General features: G+C 41.8%; 1 protein-coding gene across 3 annotated transcripts in view; it reads left to right on the top strand.

Moving 5' to 3' along the window:
• PPM1L (protein phosphatase, Mg2+/Mn2+ dependent 1L) overlaps nt 1-13,150 on the top strand; it is a 265,078-nt gene that overhangs the window by 235,639 nt on the left and 16,289 nt on the right. The gene's annotated exons all lie outside the window — the stretch shown is intronic.

Here is a 13,150-nt window from a genome sequence, read left to right as displayed (position 1 = left end):
TGTGAGTGCACGTATGGAATAGTAATACAGGGACCAACTGGACACTAAAGATTTATATTTAAGTACAGAAGATCAGGCCCTTGTGAAGTTAATAGTGTGAACGTTCCATCCAGGGTGCCTGAGTTCAAGTCCCATCTTTTCCCTAGGTGACCATGGGCAAGTTACTTAACCTCTTTGTGTCTTAGTTCCTCCATTTGTAAGGTGGGGATAATGAGAGTATCATTAATAGAGGTGCTGTGAGGACTATGTGAATTAATACATTTAAACCACTTAGAACAATGCTTGATACTGAGTAAGCACTCAATAAATGAGCTATTACTATCTTTCAGTAAATGGTGACTTTTACAGAGATAGTCATAGAGTTTGGTTGAGCTAAGCCAGGTGCTAGTTAAGTATCGCAGAGCTTGGAGGAGTTTGTGATACTGAGTATGCATTTCGTCATGTTTATCCTTTTTTTTTTTCTTTTTTTTCATGTTACCTTCCGTCTCTTTGCCTAGTCATTATCAACTGTGGTCATCAGTCAGGGCATTCCACGTGCATTTAATTCTGCTTTCAGAGCAGAGATCCATGATTTTAAGACTAAAAAGAAATGTGACAAGCCCATTTTTCCTGCCGAGAATGTAAGTGACTTTCTTGTGTCCATTCCTTCAGCGAGAGGCTAAGTCACACCACCTCACGTAAATTTACAACAGAGGGCTGGTGTAGGTTGTATATGACTGTAAATATGGTTGAGAGTTTTATTTTTCTTTTAAAAAGCAAAATTGATTCCATCCCAATACCTTTTTACTCTTTATTATAAGCACATCTTCTTGGTGTGTGTTATAATCCAGTCTCTCCTCCTCAGTAATTAGCCTGAAAATCATGTTAAAGTCTTCCATTTTCTTCAGAATTGCCTTTCACCAATTAAAAGACAGCCCTGAGGACTCTCCTGGAAAAGTGATCCAGCGCTCTGCCCTCTTAGAAAGCAGGGTGACTGAGTGAGGAAGCAGCAAGGAGGGGGCATGGGTTTTTTTCATCTGAAGCTATTTTAGCATTGAAACTTCCAAGGTTCGGTTTCTCTTGGAATTTTATGAGGCTCGTACCTCACATTTTAAATAATAATATATAACTTCTACCATTTGGTAAATTCAAGTAGAAAGCGCTGAACAAAACTGCTTCCCATCTGCTGAGCAAAATGGAGCCTGAATTCAATAAACTTCTCCAATATAAATGCTAAAATCTGATTTCCGCAAGCCTTTGGATCTTTAAAAGTTGACTTCCAGAAAGCTGGTTCTGGATCCCCAGCAACATACACTCCCTTTGGAAACTGAGTATAAATCTACCAGGTTTGGGTCTAAGGTGAGTTGTTCCATTTGTGTTCCCTTTCTCAGGCAGCAGGAATTTGCCAGAGTTCATGATCATGCTTTGAAAAGTGATGGCTGGCCAGTTGCTTGGGGCTTAATAAAATACATCCTATGCCTGGATAACCTTTACTTTCTTCTTTACATTAAGTTATTTCTTTTAAGGAGTGACAGTTCAGCATTTTTTATTCAAAATTTTAAAGTAAAATGCTCAGTTTTAGAATTGTTTCTGAATCACAGCTTCAGAGATTTAATTAGTAAGTAGTGCTCAAATGCTCCTTTTTCAGAACTCCTCAGCTGAGTGTCATTCAGCCATCGTACCAAGGGACTGACATGACGTGTGTTCTTAATTTAAGTTCTTCAGGGCTGGGAATTTCCCATTCCACGTCAGTTTAAATTGGCAACTGAGCAAGAGGAATACATTCCCTAACTCTCCATAAGGTTAAACATGTGAACTGAAAATAGAGCAAGAGAAAATTAAGTACAGTAATTTACTATCTACAGTGCTGAAATTGAGCACTATAGCATATGGTGAAAGTCTTTACTATTAATTAAGCAATCAGAAAATTCCATATGGATGATTTGTGAACATTCTAAAGTCAGGTTGGGAATTTGCTTCTCTATGTTTTTTTCCTAAGCATGATTTTCTTAAATAGCTCCTGGGTCTATATAATCATATCTGCAACTCAGTGATGTTTGAGAGTTTTGACATTTCTTAATGTCACTAATTTCCATATTGAGATTTGACATATCTGGACGCATGTTAAATCAGATGTCCTAGGCATCATCATATTAAAAGGATATTTCAAAAATCTTTCTCAAGTATAGAAGAGAGAAAAAAAAACCTTTAATTCATTTATTTATTCAACTCCCCGCACCCCATGCACTCACAAGCATAGAGCATCCACGCACACCCAGTCCAAGCTCCCTCCCCAGCAACTTTGGCTAATTCCAATTGATCAGGCAAAACTCAGCTCAAATATCTGCTCCTCATGATTGTAGATGGGTTTCGGTGGCTTGCCTCTCTCAACTTCAACCATAATAGAATCATTTTTCTGTCTTCTTCCCTCTGACACCCCCATTAAACTGTGACTTCACTTAGGGACTGCATCTTTTTTTTTCCTGAGCCCCTGGCTCGCATCAGAATGCCTTAGCAGAAAGTGCTTGTTAAAAGCCTGCTAAATGAATGAATAATTTTAGCCTGCAGGCTGGCTAGCAGAGGGGTTCAGAGGCTAGGTAAGCATCATTTATAAACTCAGCCAGAATCTTGTTGCAGCCAGAGTGGCAGAAACCCAGCAAGTCAAGACAGTGCCCCCCTGGGGTTCAGAACTCCTTCAGGGGCTGTTTGAGGCCAGACCAACTCAGGAGCCCCATGCTGAGATGCTCTCCCACCCCCAGGTCCCTGTTGCCTGGCCGCTTTGTGCTGTCTGTAAGCCACAGCCAACCCTGTGTGAGTGAGGCTCCTACAAACTTTTTGCTTATTCAGGAACTCGCAGAAGTAAGATAGGTAGAGAGAAACATTCCACCTGGAGGAGCCCTAAACAAAATTCGGTTACATGAATCACGCTTAATGTTTAAACCCTTGCTATCTATTCAAGTCAGAGGTTGACTTCATTACATTTGCCTGGAAATCAGAGTGGGCACAAGTGAAAAAAAAATATCTTCAGAAGACTGTTCAACGTTGGGTGGGCCCAAAAGGGCAGTGGGGCTGTGAGAAGCTTCAACCAGAGGGAGGACTTTCCAGCGATCCCGAGAGTAGTGTTGAGGTAAATGGAGGTTATGCCCCTTGAAGTGTTCTTATTTTTTGGTTCAAGAGATGCCTCCCGCAGTACACACGTTAAACAGCTTGGGGGTCAAGAGGGGACCTACTTAGAACCCGGTGTTCTCTAGTTAATGATAGAATCTTGTTCCTAACCGACCTGGCCAGCTCCTTTATGTTCTGATAGCTGATGCCTTAAGGGTCCATTTAAACCCTTCGACATCTGACTGCTGAGGAAGCCTTCCTTTGAACACTCGAAAAACATGAGCCTTTAGGTTTTATTCAACAGAGGCTCAAGCTAGCATCCTGGAATATACCCCAGTTCTGGGGAGGTGCCCGGAGTCCTAGACTGAGCAGCTGAAATGCAGCTTAAGGTCTGGTTTCATTGCAAACCAGCCACCAATCATAGTCTCTGAGCCTGTTGCCTTATTTGATAAATGAAAATTAATGACATCATTCAGGGTCATTGGAAGAAGTATTTGATATTACCTCGAAAACTCAGAAAACCATCCAACCCTCTCTCTGATGCACTGGAAACAGTACATCCTTAAATACCCCAGGGCCGCCTTCCTTCAAAGCAGCTTAGCCTCAGGGACTCGGGAGAGGGTGTATGTCCGATGGTGTTTCCAAACTGAGAAGCTCTGCTTCCTCACTCCTTGGGCTTTTCACTGTATTGTTTCTAGCCTCCAAGAAAATCACATACTTATCTTCCAGTTCAGCCATGAATTTAAAAAAAAATTTTTTTTTTGTATTTGATACATCACTTGTATACTGTACCTATACACCCTATACTATATGTACCAGAAAGATTTCTTTGAATATCTGGTTTGTATGTTGCCCTGTACTGCTCTTCAGTGGAAGCAAATATAAACTTTAAAGAATCCTCAAATAAAGCTATTTGCTGGCAAAACTGACTGCTTCCTTGCTACCCTCCTGATGACATTTTCTTAGAGAAAAAATTTTAAAGCCTGATTGATGGTGTCAGACCTGGGTTCAAATTCCAGCTCTTCTACTCAGAAGCTGTGAGACCTTGGTGAGCCTCTTGTTCCTTATCTGTAGAATGGAGGGATGACGATGATGATAATCATAATAATAATAGCAACATTATTATACAACAAATAAACTTGCAGGATTTTTGTAAAACTAAACGAGATCAAGCATGTGTGAGCAGCAAGTAGAGTGCCTGGTCCACTGTTGCTTCTTTAGTGAATGACATTTCCCTTTGTGACTTGGGATTCTGGCATCCTGAGGCTCCTCTTCCTTTGTCCCTGCCCCCCACCTCCCATAAGCCTCACTTCCTGTAATGTGGCACCCACTCAGCCATGGCCCAAAGCAAAAATAGACTCACCACCTGCTGCCTAGGGGACTGGCTTTCCCTGGTCAAGGCTTCCGGTGCAGGAAGTGTGTCATAATCAGCCTGTGCCTGCTGCCCTCTGCCCTCTGTGGTCATCCCTTGTCCCTTTCTGGGCAGCAGCATCTAATCATGTCACATGGTAGTGTCACACAAGTGTGGTGTCACAAACCTGGCGCTTTCTGGGCCCTACCCGTGATGAGTCTGGGGCCAGCAGTCCCTCTGACACTGTTCCTTCTTTCCCTGGAATTACATTGGCCAAAATGGAAACAGGGGAGGCATAGCCTCAGTCTTGTTACTAAAATGGCAGCTTAGTTCAGTGAGGAAAATCAAAGAGCTCGACAAAAAAATCCAGACAAGTCATCGCAGACTGTGGCAGAAGACCCTCAGTACAGTAGGAAGGCTGAAAATGACTAACCTCAAGGAACACCAAAGTAAAAAGCACTGAATTTGGTTAAAGTGAAATAACTTCTGTAAATGAGTCCCACTGAATGTAGAAAATTTAGAAAAATCTTTTTAAAAAATTTTAAATCAACATGTAATAACTTATCTCTTTTTGTTTCATTCTAATATTCTTCTGCATATATTTATACTATATGTATTTATTGAAGTAAATGAAATTAGAATAATATTTTATATACAGTTTTTCAAGTAAAATGCTAATGTAATATATTGTAAAGAAACTTTAAGTACAGTTTTATTTTTCACTTATGAGCACTTTCCCACAATAGATTCTTCAGAAACACTGTATTTAATGTCCATATAGTACTTCATTATTTGAATATTTCATGATACATGTACATCTACTCATTTTGGTTATTTCTGTTGTTTTATTGTTAATTAATTATATGAGGTCAGTCCATATATATGAAGCCTGTGCACATCTCTGATTATTTCCTTAGGGTAAAATTCAAGAATTGGCATTATTGAGTCAAGGTGTATAAACAAATATATTTTTCTGTTCTTCATTTTCAAGTGAATATAAAGAAATCCCTTGTAGCGAGCTATTCTTTTCATTCATTTTTATCCTGTAGATTCTTTCTTTACCTCCTCCTCTGTGCCAAAAAAAACCCTATTAGGCTAGGCAAATTCCTTATCCTGTTACGTCTTCAAGAGAGAGTTAAGGTCTCACTTCTTCCCAGTTATCCTCTCTGCTGTCACCGCAATCCTCATACCCAGGCTCTTATGACACTGCCATAGCGTTTACTATGCTGGATTCTAAGGGTCTGGTTCCATCTTGCCATTAGGCAGGAAGTGCCTGGGATTAAGAACTATATCTTGTTCATCTTTATTGTTCCAGTACTAAACCTAGTTATTTGCACAAGTAGACACTGAATAAGGGAACAAAAAACATAAAACTAGTCAACACACATGTGCATGCACACACACACATATCCAATCTTATATTATTAGGTGCAGGAGATAGAGGTGGGATAGAGAAAGAGGGTCATTTTCATGAAGTAACATGGTTGTATTTTCTCACTTGTAGATGTATAGATAGGATATCACTTTTTGCTGTGTCCAGATGGGCCAGATGGAATTAAAGTCAGGATTTTATCAGATCTTTGAGGCAGCAGCCTTCCTGGAGACACAGCTTTAGAGTCAGTTTTGAAAGCAAGCTGAAGAATTAATAATTATTGGATCACATCGGCCCATGATTAGATTTGGCTTTATTTATCCTAAATGAACATAATTGTGCAACTTTTATTTTATCCCTTTAAATGGGGATATAAGTGATTGTGTTCTGTTTGGATGGAAAAGATTAAAACAGGAGAGAAGAGGGCAGGGCCCAACCATTGAAAGAATGACACAGCAATTGAGGATACAACATAAGCTGGTTAGAACCAACTAGGCCCAAGATGGCAGGAGATTCAACTCCCAGTAGACCTTGAGCTTCAACATACACTTATTGTAAAATATTAGTATGCTAAATGGCACCCACAGGCACCATGACAGTTCCAAGCCCATAAAAACTAACCACCCCCACACCTCATGACTGATCTCACTTTCCTAGACAACCCCATGTTCTGAGGCTGTCACCTCTCACCTCTTGCCTCTCGAGATGGCCCAAATTCTGCTTATGGATTGTGTATCTACTTTTACTTTAAACTAAACACCCCCAATCCCTCATGGCCTCACTGACCTTCTGAGATGGCCTACACTCTGTCTATAGAGTGTGTATCTTTCTGAGTAAGTCTACCTTCACTCAACTGCGGCTCGCTCTTGAATTCTTTCCTGCACAAAGCCAAAGATCCTCCCTTGGCTTAGCGCCTCCCAGGGACTGGCCTGAGACCTGGGACATGGCCAACTTCTCGTGCCCCATTTTTCCTGTATCAAGATCATCTGAAAATAATTTATGTGTGACTGCCAAGCCTGCCAATGGCATGCTTCACAAGGACAAATTGGGCTTTGGAGACTCTTTCCATCCAGCTGGAATTCTTCAGTAACAGATATACGTTAACTAACTCAATGGCCAGGGAAGTCTTATTTGGTTAGCAAACATTGTTGGTCCTGGCTGTAGCATTATAAAAATTAAATTTCATACTCTCTAGGCCAGGGTAAAATTTAAGGCATGTAATGTGCAACAGACAGGCAGGCGTGCACACGCACACACATACACACACAGCAAAGCTACAAAATAAACATGTTGAAATATAACTTAATTTGTCTCAATAGAACTGAAGTTAGCAGATTTTGAGTCCATATTGGATCTGTTACTAAAATCTTGCTGTATTTGTTTCCAGGTATGTGCTGCAATTTCCTGATTTTTCCTCATGTTCTTATGTGTAAATACCAAGTTGATTTTGTGTGTTCACCTCACTTTTCCCCAGGGATGATCTAAGTGTCAGGATGTAGTTACTATCCTGGCATCTGCTGGGATGACCCGGGGTCTCCAGGACCTGTGGTTGGAAGGCTCTGAAGCTCCTGAGTTGCCATTCCTCCCTCGGGGAAAGCCCAGCAGATCTCAGCTGCTCTCTCTGCTTCCCACTAAACTGCCGAAGTGAGCTGCTCATTCAGCCGTTGCCTCTCCTTACTGGGGCAAAGGCTTATGATTTCTTGGGCTCTGCCCTGGAAAGCAAGGACTAGGTCTCCTTGCTTTGAGCTCCATGTAATTCTTGGAGAACCACACAACAAAGACTCCCTCTTGTTTTTCTCTATGTCTTCCCTCCAACTCTCTCCATCACCACGTCCTGCCTGCCCAGCCTTATGTGTCAGGGGAGCAGAAAGAGAGGACTCATGGGCAGGAAAAATCTCTCCATCCTGATACGCCTGTGGTTTAGTCCAGAACCAAGATTGATGGATGCTCAAAAAGACTTTTCTCTTGACAATATCGTCTCTTTATAAGTTTCCAATCTCCTTGCAACTCAAGAGCTGACATGACAACTTTCTTGGCTGTACACTTCAGCGACAGTGATCCTAATCCTCCCTGGGACAATGAGTGCCTCAGATTGAATGAAAGAGGGTCACATACACACAATGGGGCAGGGACTTCCATTACTATCTCCAAATGTCATCCTTCCAACACACATATATATAAATAGATTGATAGCTTTATGGCAATCTAAATAAAGATAACTTAGTAACCTCCAAGACTAGGTTTGTTTTTAATTGAAACAAGAGGGAAAGGGTTGATTCTGTGCTGAGAAAAAAAGGTCAAAGAAAGTGCAATTCTCTGTTAAACACCGGATGAATCAGGCTGCACCTCTCATTTCCAGCTTCTCCCCTTTTCTCTCTCCACGTTTTATTAAAAAGCAAACGCACCATTTAATAAAGCTCAATTTCAGAAGTTCCTATTTTCCCCGCTCCCTAGCATTCATAAAGATACAGAAGCAGTCCTTGTAAATTGCTGGGAATCCTAAAGGGAGATGAGATCTCTCACTGAAGACTCCTCAGATACCAGGAAGACATGAAAATATAGCCAGTGCATCTCTGGCTTATGTAAGAAGAATCAAAGAACCATGAAATTAATTTTATTTACCATGAAAAGGTACTAGTCTTAGAATCCAGGTTGTGATTATGTAATTATAAATTAATTTCAGTGGCATGTTATCATCTGAACTAAATGTCAGCAAGAGTTATGAGAAGTATGTTAATGAGCTTCAAAAAAGCTTGAGTGCTTGCTTGTACCTAAAAATAGTCATGCCGGAGACTAGAGGCAGGTCTCCTGCAGTAAGAGGACCTGTCGTGGTTTTCTAATACTCCCCGATGCATGTGGTCAGTTGAATAGGAAGGGACTCTCTTTAACCCGTAACTGAAAAGAAAGGATTAGAAGGGGGTCCACAGGCCACACTTAAGAATGAAATAAACATTATTATTGCCGCAATTGAAATGTGATGTCAAGGAACATTTCAGTTTCAAAATGGCGTTCAAGAGCATCAGATGACGCGTCTATATTTTAACTTAGGTGAAGTGTGAACGTTTCATGAATACTCCATCAGATTTTAAAAGCTTGAATTATGACCTTTTCTCTCCCTCTATCCCCCACCTCATTAAACAGGTTATTTTTCTTATTTAAGGTGTCACACTTCATTTGCACAAAAGACCTTTCTGGCACTTGTACACCGTTTCTTATTTCTTCTAGTCATTTTATTAATTACTGTATGTTTGCTGAGGAAGAGCCCACATATATCAAAATCTGGAATTAGACTCCCCAGCACTAGAGTTTAAAATGATAAAATTTGTCATTAAGTTAATTGCCTCACATTCAGCCAGTGTCAGTCAATGGTTGACATTTTTGCTTATGCAAAAATCTTAGATGGAGAAAAAATTATAATTTGTAAGACTTTTTTTCACACAGAATGTTATTTCTGCCTCTCTGCCCTTCATCATGTGATGAGGGGAAGCTGAGGTGGCAAAGGAAGACCCAGGGAGTTGCCATGGGTGGGGCTGGGGCCTCACATAAGCCTCCCTCCGTATACAGTGTGTCCTGTCACTACTCCTGCTATTTGGAAACCCACAAAGATAGTTTGCCATCCTAGTACTTCAGGTCTTGGTGTAAGAAGGCCTTAATGTGTCCTCTAACACTCAGCTGTGGCCTCAGGTGTGCTGCTGTCAATGTTAACCCTTCAGGTTGGACTCGGGCTGCCACCTGTCTCTGTGTGATGTAGAACACGTATAATGTACTGTTCTGCTGAGATTCCTCATTGAATAAGCCTCTTCCATGGTCCTTCCTTCCTGGGGTGGGCGGGAGCAGGGTATGGCCTAGAAGCAGAGTTACCCACATCGTGGTGCCTGTTTGACTAGGAGGCACCGTTCACACTGAGGTCATTGTCAACTTAAACATGTACTATGGCCATTTGATGGAGATGGTAGTAAAGTGTCTTAAGAAAGAGGTATCTTTTTCTGGTTTACACAAAAACAATAACTGTGGGCTAGCGACAGCCTGCTCCAAGGTTGAAAGCGATACTCTGGCAACCTACTGGGTAAGTTCTGTCCCTTACCAGCTGCATGACCTTGGGCCAGTCTCTTAATGTCAGCTTTATCATGCGTAAAATGGGGATAATAATACCTCATAAGCTGTTAGGATGAAAGAGATTATCTACGCCAAGGAGTGAGCCCGGAGACTGGACAGTGTATGGCAGGTCTCGTAGTTTGACCCGCACATGTCTCTGCACACCTAGAGCTCTTCCAAACAACTTTCCATTCAAGGCATAGAAGAGTGTAAAATAACTTTCAAACTCTCCCTACAAGACTCATCACAATAAAGCTATCGACCTACAGTATGAATTAATTAGTGTGAATTCTGTAGCCTTCCTGCGCGGAGTTAGACTCACGTGTCAGGTGATTCTCCGGCTCCAACCATGCACGTGAATATAATTCTAAAGAGGGCCTGCCTCCAAGAGAAGTTAGAGCAGAGGGTGCAAGAACTCAGGCAATAGATGAGAGAAAAGGAATAAAGAAGGAAAGATTAGAGCTTACTCTTTAGTTTTCCAGACAACGGATTGTCCCAGACAGGTCTGTCTCTGCCATGGCATAATTAATTATTACCAGACTGGTGAAGAGGCTGTAAGCAGGTCAGACTTTGGCGGACTTAGAGATTGTGCAGACGGGGGCTGGGGCTGGGGGGTCTTATCCACGAGCTGCCTGGCACTGTCTGTGTTTCAGGGCTTATCACAGTATTGGCTATGGGAAGTGGGGGCTCGAAGCCGCTGCCAACAGCGATCTTACCATCCCTCGTGATGATTTCTTTAATGACTGGCTTTGCCTGCACTGTTTCCAACATGTTGCACACCACTGTAATTCGTGTCAGTTACCGGGTTCTGGTGTCATCGAGGCCCTGGAATTGTGTTATTGAACTAACATTCATTGTCAAACATTTCCAAGATAAACCTATTTCTCCTTATCGTATAAATGTGTTGATTCTCCTATGCTGTGTATAATGAATGGCTTTTAGACGGTTGTAACACCTTCACTGAAACATTTTCTCTTTCTCTCTTTCTCTCTCTGGTGTGTGTGTGTGTCCCCTCCCCTTTCTTTCCCCTCTTCTCCACCCACCCCAGGTTTCTTTCTCTCTTTCCTGAAGAAAAAAAAAACGGCAATTTCCCTTATTCTCTTACAAAAGACTGTCACGGGTAGGAGGAGGGGGTCACTATTAGCATGAACGATGTGTCATTCATTGTTTGGTAGTGTGTTCGGGTCCACTTGCTCTGTGAAGCAAGGCTCCTGAGGCATGTTTATTGCACTTTCCTCCCTTCCACCCAGCCTCCCAGCCCCACCCGAGAAAAGGTGAAACCGTGTGTCACTCTTATAAGAAAATGTTTCAGTAAGCAGAACTTTCACAAAATAAGGATTCTCCTGACTCCAACTTTTAAGTCATAGCTGTGTGCACACAGGAGGAGGGGGCGGGAGTGCAAGGAGAGGAGGGGAATGTGTCTTGATAGGCACGCAGGGCAGGGTGTTCTGCTCTGAGGAGAAGTTGTAGGTGGCAGTGGCCGAGGTGAGGTGAGGCTGTGCAGGGGGAGCCTGAAGGCAGCTGAGGCTCGCTTGTCTGTCACTGAGCCATTGATGGGGAGCCACTGATGGTCGAATCTGAATCTGAACTTGAACCATCTGTCGACAGGAATGCTGTCATCACCGTCACTGCTCTTCCTCTGGGCCTCTCTTCTACCTGTACCATCTACTACCATGATTTGTCAGTTCTGTTTTTTTCTGTTTTATGTCCTCAATACTCTGTCTTATGCAGTCAATATGCTCCTGAAATGTTGTGAATAAATTGTGGTTTTAAATAACATATTAAATTCATCTTAATACAGAAAAGCATAAAGAAGAAAACAGAGTGGTCTAAAATCCCATTCCCTAGGTAACCCTGTTAATATTTTTTTAAAAACAAGAGTAGGTATATTTCTATGATTAGAGTAGATATATGTACGTAGTACAAAGGTGTGAATTGTACAATTAGTGCAAGTTATACATCACAAAGCACCCCCGCTTCCCTTACCACCTCCTCAGTCCTTAGCACCTCTCCCAGCATTAGGGGTCTGTGCAGGGTACAAAGCACTGTGATAAGAAGACAGCAATGAATAAGGCATCACCCTGCCCTAAAAGAGGCTGTTAGTCTAGTGGGTCACAGAATCATGTGACTTATAGTTGCCTTTTGTTTGGCTTGCACTGTTTATTTAAATAAAAATTGCCAACATTTAAAAATCAGGAGAGTTCACATAAAAATGGCTTCCCTTGAAAAATCTGAAAAACTGTTTACCATGGGCCTGCATTCCCACATGGCAACCATCTTCGTTGGTGAGGAAATGCTGCCCGCTTAGCATGTGTTCTCCACTTGGCTGCAAGCCCCACTACCCGCTATTGTAGACCCAGCACTGAAACCTGATGGCAGTTGTCTCCTATCATCATGCCTGTGCTTTCTTAGAGTAGAAAGTTTTCAGAACCCCTGTTCCTATCAAAAGTAGTGGGGTAAAGCTACTCCAAGAGGACCGTGAGCTTTTTCTTCTATCTGGCCTACTCCTCTGAAGGCACTGGAGTTTGCAATTCCAATCCAAGACCTCCAAAACATTCAAACTGAAAAGGGCCTAGGGGTGGACTAGTCCAAGCCACTTGTTTTTTACTTGGGGAGGTTCAGATGCTTTCTGCTAAATCATTTTGGAGAACTTGAAATATAACAGCTTTGTTTAAGTTAATACAGAATGCAGTTTATACAGTTTTATTATAGTAAAGGAACTTCGTGTCACACTGATTAATTTTTTTCCTGATTGACAAAACTTTTCTGTAATGTGTACCAGGGTATACTACAAAAGGGGGTGAGTTGATGAGGACTACACAAAACATAGAAATGCAGAAACTGGCCACAGAAATCATTTCTTCTGGGGGTAGGAAGAGAACAGAGGAGGAAGGAGGGGAGGTTATCAAAAGGCTTGGCCCAGTGGAGTCAGACAGTCCACTGTGACCTGGGCAGGTTGTTATCCTATCTGAGATTTAGTTTCCCCATCTGTAAAATGGGGATAATTACGCCTACCTCACAGGTAGTGCAAATTAACTTATATAATGTCAATAAAATGTTTAGCATTATAATAAAATGCTTGAGCAGTAGGTCTATCATTGTCATTATTACTGAGGCACCAGTTCTGGATTCCTGGGTTTTCAGTCATTTGGTCATTCAGTACACATGCATTGGGCAGTGTAATTGTGGATACAACACTCGAAGTCCCAGAATCCCATTTTATGCATCTGCTTAAAGGGAAGCATAAT

This window comes from Camelus bactrianus, chromosome 1, assembly GCF_048773025.1.
Source record: "Camelus bactrianus isolate YW-2024 breed Bactrian camel chromosome 1, ASM4877302v1, whole genome shotgun sequence".
In the NCBI taxonomy this organism is placed as follows: Eukaryota; Metazoa; Chordata; class Mammalia; order Artiodactyla; family Camelidae; genus Camelus; species Camelus bactrianus.
The sequence above is the reverse complement of the archived record's forward strand: the minus strand, read 5'-3'. Positions and strand labels throughout refer to the sequence as shown.